Source organism: Diadema setosum, chromosome 9 (genome assembly GCF_964275005.1).
Source record: "Diadema setosum chromosome 9, eeDiaSeto1, whole genome shotgun sequence".
Taxonomy (NCBI): Eukaryota; Metazoa; Echinodermata; class Echinoidea; order Diadematoida; family Diadematidae; genus Diadema; species Diadema setosum.
The window spans coordinates 33,322,160-33,333,644 of NC_092693.1; the positions used below are offsets into that span (position 1 = coordinate 33,322,160).

General features: G+C 38.2%; 1 pseudogene; it reads left to right on the top strand.

Moving 5' to 3' along the window:
- The first annotated feature begins 2,197 nt into the window (after nucleotides 1-2,197).
- LOC140233185 (cytochrome P450 2J2-like) lies at nucleotides 2,198-7,941 on the top strand (annotated as a pseudogene).
- The last annotated feature ends 3,544 nt before the right edge of the window (nucleotides 7,942-11,485 follow it).

Sequence of the window (11,485 nt, forward strand, 5' to 3'; positions counted from 1 at the left end):
AGGCAGTTATCCTTGATTGTGGGTGTGTCATCATCACCTTATAGCCTACAAAGTACTTGATAAGACTTTGTTTTGTCAAACAGACTAACTTTATGTATTTTGAGCTGTTTCAGTGGTAGCCAAAACAAAGAAATACATTAAAATAACACAGTCATTCAAAGTTGTGTGATACTGATGACTGACTGCTATGTACTAAGATCTAGTGACAAGAACATAATATTAAGAAAAGAAATAGTAGCAAGGCAGAGTTGATGAGGGGGGGGGGGGGTAGAGGAGAGAGGTAGAGAGAGGGGGGTAGGGAGGGGAAGGGGAGGGAGGAAGAGATCTGACACAATACAAGATACACAATACAAGATTAACACAGTCATTCAAAGTTGTGTGATACTGATGACTGCTATTTACTAAGATCTAGTACCACAAGAGCATAATATTAAGAAAAGAAACTGTAGCAAGATAGAGTTGGGGGGGGGGGTTAGAGGAGAGAGGTAGAGGGAGGGGGGGGGGAGAGTAGGGAAGAGAAGGGGGAGGGAGGAAGAGAGATCTGACACAATACAAGATCAACATAAACCAGCAGAGCTTGTATGGGATGAATACTTCCCATAGACTTGCATGTATTGCGTGCATTCTCTATAGTGGAGGTCATATTTCTTATTTGACTTTTAAACATCATAAAAGTGTTTTTTATGATATTTGCCCCTACATAATATGAGAAATTACACTTTCAAGGATTATAAAGCTTCTCAAAGGGACACTTTTAGAAAATCATGCCCTTTAGGGTTTTTTTTTAAATAAATCTTGCAGTTTTGATCAGTTCTTCATAAGATGAATACATAGATCCAGGCAGTTATCCTTGATTGTGGGTGTGTCATCATCACCTTATAGCCTACAAAGTACTTGATAAGACTTTGTTTTGTCAAACAGACTAACTTTATGTATTTTGAGCTGTTTCAGTGGTAGCCAAAACAAAGAAATACATTAAAATAACACAGTCATTCAAAGTTGTGTGATACTGATGACTGACTGCTATGTACTAAGATCTAGTGACAAGAACATAATATTAAGAAAAGAAATAGTAGCAAGGCAGAGTTGATGAGCGGGGGGGGGGGGTAGAGGAGAGAGGTAGAGAGAGGGGGGTAGGGAGGGGAAGGGGAGGGAGGAAGAGATCTGACACAATACAAGATTAACACAGTCATTCAAAGTTGTGTGATACTGATGACTGCTATTTACTAAGATCTAGTACCACAAGAGCATAATAATTATTAAGAAAAGAAATTGTAGCAAGATAGAGTTGGGGGGGGGGGGTAGAGGAGAGAGGTAGAGGGAGGGGGGGGGGAGAGTAGGGAGGAGAAGGGGGAGGGAGGAAGAGAGAGCTGACACAATACAAGATCAACATAAACCAGCAGAGCTTGTATGGGATGAATACTTCCCATAGACTTGCATGTATTGCGTGCATTCTCTATAGGGCTCACACGGGTAAATAATTCCCCATAGAGACGTGTGTTAAAATTCAAATTTCAAAAAATTCTGTAAAATAGCTGGGAGAAATGAGGTGTTTCATCTTCACTAACCTGAATAAGTGAGATATTACCTTTCATCCATCAGATTGCCAGGGTGGGTTGTTCTGCTCTAATTCTGTCCAGGGGTCCGCAAAGCCAGACTACGAGTTCTTGTCACTCAAAAAATCACCTATTTTCCGTACACGTACCCAATGAAATATAGTCCCCTCAAATTCCATCAGAAGAGCTTTCATCTTCCAACCAAAATGCAGTTTGTAGAGGTATTCATACTCAATATCTACAGCTATTCAGTTTTTTGCCAAACTACATCATTGATTTTTAATTAATTTTTTTCTTCATTTATTTTGGTATCTTTGGTACGAATTTGTGAAGGGGTCTGGGACAGTCCATTTTATTTACAGGTGTGAGCCCTCTAGACGATTCTGTAGGGACTGGCATCCTAAAATGGCCGCAGTTGGACTCCAGTGCGTACTACCTACGTTTACGTGTAAAATCGAAAAAAAAAAAAAAAAAAAACGTCCCTCTTGGCAAGATGTTTACGCTCCTTGCTCTTAGGTTTCTACGCTCTTTGCTGATAACGATGAACGAAAAGGCTTCGACGCCCATTGTGCAGTGTGACGACGCATTTGGATCAAAGCTCTCCGAATTTATGCAAGAACGGGGATACTAAAAATTGAAACATGTCGGTTATTTCAACGGCTACACTCGTTGGACTGTGCAGTTTCATGCTGACTCTCTGGTTTGTTCGTCGGAGAAAAAATTTGCCTCCTGGTCCGTGGTCCTTACCACTTGTAGGCTACCGCTTTGGCGGACGACCGAGCCACGAGGCGTACCGGGATCTCGCTAAACGATACGGCCCCGTATTCAGCTTGCGGAGGGGACCGTACCTGACCGTCGTTTTGAATGACAAACTCTCCATTAAACAGGCTCTTTTAAAGAACGGCGAGGTCTTTTCTGATCGCTTTGTTCCAAAATATGTACTGGAAGGCATTCCTGGCAAGAACAAGAATTGTAAGTTATAGTATTTAAATCTATTCATTCATATCTCGTTTCCTCAGTATCAAAAATAAAGAACTCTTCACTTTACCAATTTGCACGTTTGGTGACTGATTACATAATTACGATATGAAAGTATCGAATTAGCTGTAATGTTTTACCACGCTTTCATGACACATTCAGTTACTCACAGTAACATGATGTAGGTGAAATATCCTTGCCCTCAAATATTTTAATATCTCCTGTACAATCTGAATGAGAGAAAATGTAACCTTGATATAATATTTTGCATTATTGACGAACAACAATGCTCGATAAAAACGAAGGAAGACAAAATATCTTATTAGATTTATACCGACATGCTCATCAATCATAACTCTACTCTTCAAAGTAAGCTTGAACTTTCCTATGTGCTTCCACAACTTTTTAGAGAAAACTAGGCCTAATATATGCATGGGGAGAAAGATTTACAGATACGTTTAGAAATTAACATACTGTTCGTTTGGTGGTTTGTGATTATTATTTCTCAGCTTCCGTGGTATGGAGCAATGGAAAGTCTTGGAACGATCTCCGAAGATTTGGCCTTGTCACCCTCCGGGCTTTCGGTATGGGTAAGAAAAGCCTCGAACCTCAAATTAACCTGGAGGCAAAGTACCTTGGTGATGAAATCGAGGCTACCCAAGGTGAACCCATTGAAGTACTGCAGTATCTCAACAAGGCAACTCCGAATATCATTTGCCAACTTGTGTTTGGTAAGAGATTCGATTACGATGACGTGGAATATCGGAAGGTAGTAGACTCGATAACCAGGCTCTTCAGCAGCGTATCGGATTCTGATCCCGTGAACGTCTTCTCTTTCCTCCTCTACACCCCTTGGTGCCGTGAGTTCCAAACGAACTTTTCGGAATCGAGGAAATTCATTCTTTGAGAAATACATCGTCACCGCGACACATTTCAGAAGAGCGACATTCGCAGCCTGGTAGACGCATTCATTGCTCATGACATATCTGATGTGATCTCTCTAGAAGACTTCTGGCGGTCTGTACTAGATCTCTTTTCGGGAGGTTTGGAGACGATCTCGTTGACGTTGTCGTGGATGATTCTCTACCTGATGACCTACCCAGATGTACAACAAAAGGTATGCTATTTGCACTTGTTTGCAAACTACGTAATTACACTTTTGGTAGAAAGTGGAAATGAAATGACGGTGTCGGTGTATTTCCCCTCTCTCCATTGTTACGACCAAAATAACACTGAGAATGATCGCACAAAAGAACCAATAAACTGATGTTCAGGCGGTTTATTAACAATATTTCGTGTACAGACAAGCTGGACAATCAGTATATATCAGTATATATATTAACACATTATTACCCATATATCAGAATAACAACGCAATCACTTACACATATGTAACAGTAGAATGGAATCATCACAAGTTCCTTGAAATGCCCTGGAAATGTCCACAGATGATGTTCGATGCACAGATGAATGATCTTCGATGCACGATGTTTATGATCCCTCCGATGTTCATCAATAGGAACAGGTTACTATAAAAGCCAAAGTTGCTGTCCACAGCGACACGTGTAGAAACTAGTCGATGCGTGAATGGGGATATGATCCAGGAAATACTATATCCAGCTGGGAATCCAGCTCTTCACGGTTTCAACAAAACAATGTCCATAGACATGAGAATGGAGCCTGTCACCAATGTACGCAAATTAATTCTCCGCAGGCAGTTTTTCTGGTCGCAAAGAAATTTTGAACATGTTCGAAATTTCTTTGCGAAAAGAAAAACCGTTTACGACTATGGAAAAAGTTCGCGAATGTGATTGCAATCGTGTACGAATTGAATTGCAACTGTTAACGAGCCCTGAAATTCCCTAGAATTCGTTGCGCTCGCAAATACTTGCAGCTCAGTGAGATACCCCCTTAAAGTTTAACTACTAGTAGATTGACCCATGTCACATATTTTGAGCTCTCATGTTAAGTCAGGGCTTGCGATTTTTTTGCTGCTTTGTAATGCACTGTCATTAGATATATATCCGAGAATATCCCAACTCTCAGGATTTTTTTTAATCGGTTTTCTTCATAGCCATATTCGTCAAAGATATACATGCGATGGGCAAGGGTAAGGTCTATAAAGGTATTATAGCGTGTTGACGCAGGGGATTTCTTCTAGAGGAGGAAATGTATAAAGATTCTTCAAAGTTATCTAGCAAGTCCTGCTTGTCATCTCTCTCTCTCTCTCTCTCTCTCTCTCTCTCTTGTTTAAGGAATAGAATAATGGAAGCGTGGATATTCTCACCCGTAACTTGCTAGCCATGTGCTATGACATTGTCTTTGATTAAAAACACATCAATGATATTCCCTGAAGAAACGAAGTTTAACAATTATGTTCATAATTCTTTTACTGGTGTCTGACTTCACTACCAAGTGGAGGAGAAATATTTTCAGGGCGACTTTCGATGGGAGCAATCATTCATGTTAAAGTGAAAACATAGTTCTGGTAAGGGTTTGAGAACCCGCCTTGCACCAATTTATGTTCGCTTTGTATATCGAGAGAGTCTACCAAGAAACTTACCTACTTTGCTGACGCGATTTGCCGGGATGATGAGTTCTTCTGGAGTATTTTGAGATTAAAAGTGCAGGATAATAAAAGTTAATACCAGAAGGAGCCAGACTAACTCGGACCCGGCCCTCTTTCAGACAGTTTACACCTTTGTTTATACGCAGATCGCCACATCGCCACCGTGATCGCCACATTTTATTCATAGGCGCGCCAAAGAGCTTCTTTGATACGTGCGTTGTATCAACTCTGCCCCTAACTGCGACCAGCCAGAACACGAAGCGCTTACATATAGTACAACACTGTACAATCCAGAGGGACAACTCGGCCCCGCCCTCAAAGCGAGGCCGAGTTGCCCCGGAGTCCGAGTTAGCCTGACTCCGATCGAGTAAGTTCTAATATTGCTACTTCGGCGAACCTTTTTGGTTAATATTTTGCATTTTCGTAGTTACCAGACAAATATCTTGTTATTGCAGCGTTATTCCACACATTTCTTAGGCATACGTGTACATTTTGAAGCGAAATTTGACAGTTCTGCAGGCGGCGTACGAGAACTATGTTTTACCTGAAAGATTTCTCTTTGCAAGTGAATTTGTCAAAGTTGATAGTACAGATGTATATGCCTATGTACAGTGAAGAATGTTGCTTCTAACACCTTGGAACCCTCTGCCCCGTGAGAAATTTAGAGACATAATTGTATGCAACGTTTAACTAAACAGTGCTTTTGTCTTGTCGTGAACCTGCAGGTACAGGCCGAGTTGGACAGTGTTGTTGGGCGGGGCCGACAGCCAACACTGAGCGACAGGAAGAATCTGCCTTTCTGCGAGGCTACCATACTTGAAATGATGCGTCTGAAGCCAGTTTTTCCCAACCTGTTACCCCACAAAACTTCATGCGATGCTTCATTGCTTGGTTACACCATTCCTAAGGGGACCATTGTGATCCCCAACATCTGGGCTGTTCACCATGACAGCAAGGAGTGGACCGATCCAGGGGAATTTAAACCGCAGCGATTCCTGTCTGATGACGGGAAAACTGTCATTAAAAGTGACGCGTGGATGCCGTTTGGCGTTGGTAAGTGCATCTGGCCCCAGGGGCCCGTTGCATAAAAGTTACAATTATGGTAACTTTGCCATCCGATGGTAACTACCATGGTAACAATACTCAACAGCCAATCAAAATCAAGAATTCCATGGAAGTTACCATTGGATGGCAAAGTTACTATAATTGTAACTTTTATGCAACGGGCCCTAAATCTTAGTCATGATTTATTCTGTGTGATGAATGCAGTCAAACTTCATGAAAACCACATCATAGGAAAGGGTATATCATAGTTGCTCGTATTGTCAAAGAAACCTGACATTCAGAAGGCACGTTAATTTAGAAAAAAAAAAAAAAAAACCTAACTGAAACATCGAAGTCTGATAAAAATGCAATTTGTTTAAAATGGTGATAAGCCCAAACATTCCACATTGCTAACCATTCACTCTCAGAAACATGCACATTATTATCTATATTCATCGTGTAGCGTAAATGGCAATCTAGGCGAAATTGAGTTATTGCAACAATGAAATGTAAGAGAATACGACACCCTAAATGGAATCTGTGATGAGCTCTCCCCGTTCCAACTTCTCTCTTTAGTTTGTTTTGTGGTTTCTCAGTAAACGCTCCAAAAATCCCCTAATTACATGTATCACTCAGATGCCTCCATGTCTGTCTTTGGATATTGCTAGATCCTGATGGTATAGACCTGCACAAAATATGCTTTTTAGCTTTATAATTGCGACGATGTTCTATCTTTGTATATAGTTATTTAGTTATTTAGTTATTTAACTATTTTCTTTTTATTGATTCATCCATTTACTTGTTTCTTGATTAATCTATCTATATCATAACATATTGTTATATCTATCATATTACCTATCCAATCTATTTTCAACGCCATTCATAATAAACTGAATCATAGACATGCCTCATTTGTATTATAGTTAAGAAAACCAAGAATTGTGATAGGCCTAACACACCTGTATATGGCATAAGCCATTTTCCTGTAAGTAGAATTCTTTTAATTCTGTGTCACTTTATCTCGATTGCTGGGTGCACAGGTCGCCGGGAGTGTCTGGGACTACAGCTAGCCAAAATGGAGATCTATCTCTTCTTCACCAATCTATTTCAGCGATTTGAGTTTTGAATTCCACCCAGCCAACCCCAGCCAAATTTGCAGGGCGTCAGCGGACTTACAACTGCACCAACGAAGTATCAAACATGCGCCATACAGCGTTAAATCTCATTAAATTATGTCAAGAGAGTGAAGCAAGACTGGTGAGGAGTGTTAGTTAAATACAAGAGATTGTTGCACTACTGCTATGCTGAGCCGCACTCTACAAAAACCACCAAAGATGCTTGGAGTTTGGTACTGGCCTTTATAGAGTGGCATCTGAGCAGATGCTTACGGAGCCATTGGTATCGTGATGAGAATGTGGAGAAGATGTGAAAAAAACAACAACATATAGTGCACCTAATTAGTAACAACAAGACATATTTCTTACACTGAAGAGTAAAATAGAGTATGCGATATCACTACCGGTTAGTAAATGGCCTCCGAGGAAATAGTACAGTATTAAAGACAACGGGTTTGGATGAAAAACTGTATAGTATTACGTACTTTGAAGTTGTCAGTAGAACCAATGGAACATCTTACTGTTTTATTGTATTTTGCACGATCACAAATGTCTTTAACGAAATAAACTGGTCAATTGAGACAGGATAAATCAAAAGAATTAATTGAGGAAGAACATGCTGACATATTACCGTAAAGAAGAAAAAAATTCATCAGATTTTTACAATTTCGACTGGCAATATGATACACCACGCTTAAGAGTTATAACAAAGACAAGAAGTGCATGTAATATTTGCTGATTTTTATCGAATTAAAAATAAACGGAGATCGAGAGAGATTATTCTGTTTATCCCCTTCAATGCATAGGTTCATGCTTAATTGACGTAGGACCCTACATGCCGAAAAGAAATCTCTTAAATTTTCTTGGTTGTCTATAAACAGTGATGACATCCCACGAAAGTATACTTACGTCGATTTGGATGAATAAATTAGGAAGTGCATGATTATATGATACGTATTGTGAAATAGTTTTCTTATTGGCAAGAGTCAATATTTTGGTAAAAAGATATTCACTACCAAAATGTTTTATTGTGATTGCCAACTCCATCAGCTGAATTCCGCTATCTTGACAGAGTAATGCATTCTGACAAGTAGAAAAGTTTTAGCAAATTAAATCATTTGGAATAATTCATATTCAAAATATCAATGTTGTATAAAAAGATGGCATGAAAAGTGCAACAGAAACGAACCAGCTATGCAATACAAGGAATTGATCCATATAAAAACTGAGAACGGTTTCTTTACTTTTGGTAAGAAATTTCGACTTGAATTGTTTAAAGTAAAGTTTTGAAAATTGCTTTACAGTAGATCAATGCAATACAATTCAGAATTTTCATTCAAATTAAAAGCGTTCAATAGAAAATTTCATTCAATAGCAAATCACAGCAAGTATGACTTGTAACTATTGAAAATATTACAGTAAGTGATGATTGGTTATCTAATTTTAAATACTTTATTAGATGTCGATTTAATGTTAATATTAAAACTATAAAAATAGTTATATATAAAATATTAAAAATGTAAAACGTTTATTATTCATTGTAATATTGAAATTAAAAATATAATTCTGCAAAGTGTGTGCTATTTGCACAATTCACAAGTGTGCCATTTTGATGCGAAACAATTCAGTTGTGTGTCTTTATTTAAAAGAAAATGCGATCATGAACTTGATATCACTTTAAACGCGTTGAAAATGAAGAAAACAGAAAGCATTGTAACGAAATAAATATCTTATGACTTAACGATTTCCACTGATAATGCAGGTATGCTATAAGTATGATTACGATAATTGATACATTCGTTTATAGGATAATGGACTGATTCAATATAGGAGCCTACATCTTATGAGAAAACTGACTTCTGGACATGTAGGTAAAGTTGCCAAGGACTTATTGACATGCGCTCTATATCATAAATCGTGGCACAATTACTAAAATACTAATTACTCTTATTGTTATAATACATCTCATTTGAGGGATTACAACTGACAAAACATCGGCTCATAATGGTCTTGGATACAGTTGCTATTGTTCTATACAATTCGATTTTCACTCTTCTTTTTCAAACAATACATGACACAGAATAAATCAGGAATTATATCACAAACATATACATTCGACTATGCAAAGAATAAATGATGCAGATAAAAATATGCATGCATATTGACAAAAGTGCAAAGTTATGTTTCAGTTGAGAAAGAAGAAGGATATGAAGGATTTGAGAGGTCCACTCAAAAACAAGTTTGTACATGTATATTGTTAACCACTCACCGTAGTGCTTGTAGTATGCTTCGTTTTCATGATTTTTTAAAAAAAAAAAAGTATGATGTGTGATCCTGATAATTTTGTAAGGGTTTCAAATAAAGATAATTGAAACTCTGTAATGAAATGAAACTTCTGCGACTTATTTCGTGATATACACTGATAATGTAGGTATGCAGCTGTAAGTCTGATTACGATAATTGTTACACGTGTATTTTATTGCCCTGATGGAAGAATTTAGTACCGCTTATTGTATAAACTTATATTTTCTAGGTCAGTGAACACGATGGATGACTTTTCGATGTGGTCATGTAAAAGTAATTGCAGAAAAGGCAAATCAGCTGTAACTGTAAGAAGAAAGATATGTTCAACTTAATTATTCCTTGATTTATAGAGCAAGGGTCAGACAGTATTGGACACTTCTGGTTAAGTCTGCCTCTTTAGCTTATTGAAGGAGGCAGACTTAACCAGAAGAGGAATGGGTTGCCTTTGAATGTTTACTGTCTTGGCAATATTGATATTGTAGAGCAATGTTTCTTCTATCAAATACCTAGCATTTCTTGAAAACAAACTGCCCTTGCTATTCGGCAAGACAGAATTTCGAAAACTTGTACGTTTGGAATATACATTCGCGTGATATGATATTGCATGTTTGTATTATGCCATGAGGGTTGGTATTTTTAGCACATCCAATAGACTTGACATTTAACCCGCTTCACTGTATAGATATTGCAGAGCTATGCATCTTTTATTATTTCAATGAAATTTCACCGATGTAAAAGTGTATTTGCTGTATTGCAGAAACGATTTGTAAAATCATGCATGCTAGAACAACTCTATTTTGCCTTGATAATGTCTGTGTTTTGTCATTAGGGGGCGTGAGCGTAGGTGTAAGTTTATACACTTACCAAGGAGTTGCCTTTGAATGTTCACTCCTTAAACAAACATATTATAGATCAATGTCTCCACTATAAATCACAAAGTATTTACACTGCATTTCAGGAAAACAAAAGTGCCTTTGGCATACGGCACGATCGAATTTTGAAAATGTGTAGGCTTGGAACATAAAATATATATTCGCGTTTTATGATAATGCATGTGGTTTTCTATATTATGTGAGGGTGGGTTATCTTTTGGCACATCCCACAGGGTTGACATTTGATATACACCCTCTTTATTGTATAGATATTGTAAAGCGATGCTTATTCCATTGTTTCCATGATATTTCATTGGTATAAAAGTGTATTTTGCTGTGTTGCTGGAAGTACATTTAAAACCATGCACGCTAGAGCAATATGTATTTGCGTTGATAATTTCCGTGTTTGATAATCAGGGGGTGTGAGCGTAGGTGTAACTTTGGACACTTCCCAAGATGTTGCAGTTAATATGTTCACCGTTTTGACAAGTTGGATATTGTAGAGTCATTTCTACTCTATACATTGCATTCCTTGAGGACAGAAGTGCCTTGCTGTGCAACCGGAATGACTTTTTTAAAGGCATGAAATATTGGAACATATTCGCGTTAAATGATATTGTATGTTTTTTACATTGCCATGTGGCTAAGGTGATTCTGAACACATCCCACTTGGTTTTATACCTTTTAATATGCATCTTTTTTACTTTATAGTTGCCGTAGAGCGGTGTCTTTTCTGTCATGAAAAAAATAATAGTAATGAAAAGTAAAGTGTCTTTCCTACACGGCAAAAAGACTTTCTACAGGCATGTACAACTGACACGACTGAATTTGCTTTGGGAACAATGCATGTTTTGTAAGCAGCCATGAGGGCAGGCACTAGGGGTACCTTTGGGCACTTCTCAGAGGTTTGCATTTGAATGTCCACCCTTTTGACAGTATAGATATTGTATAGCAACGTCTCCTACATTACTTCCATTGCATTTCATGAAAATAAAAGCGTATATGTGCTGGACGGCCCGGGACAACTTTTCAGAGGCATGTACCCAT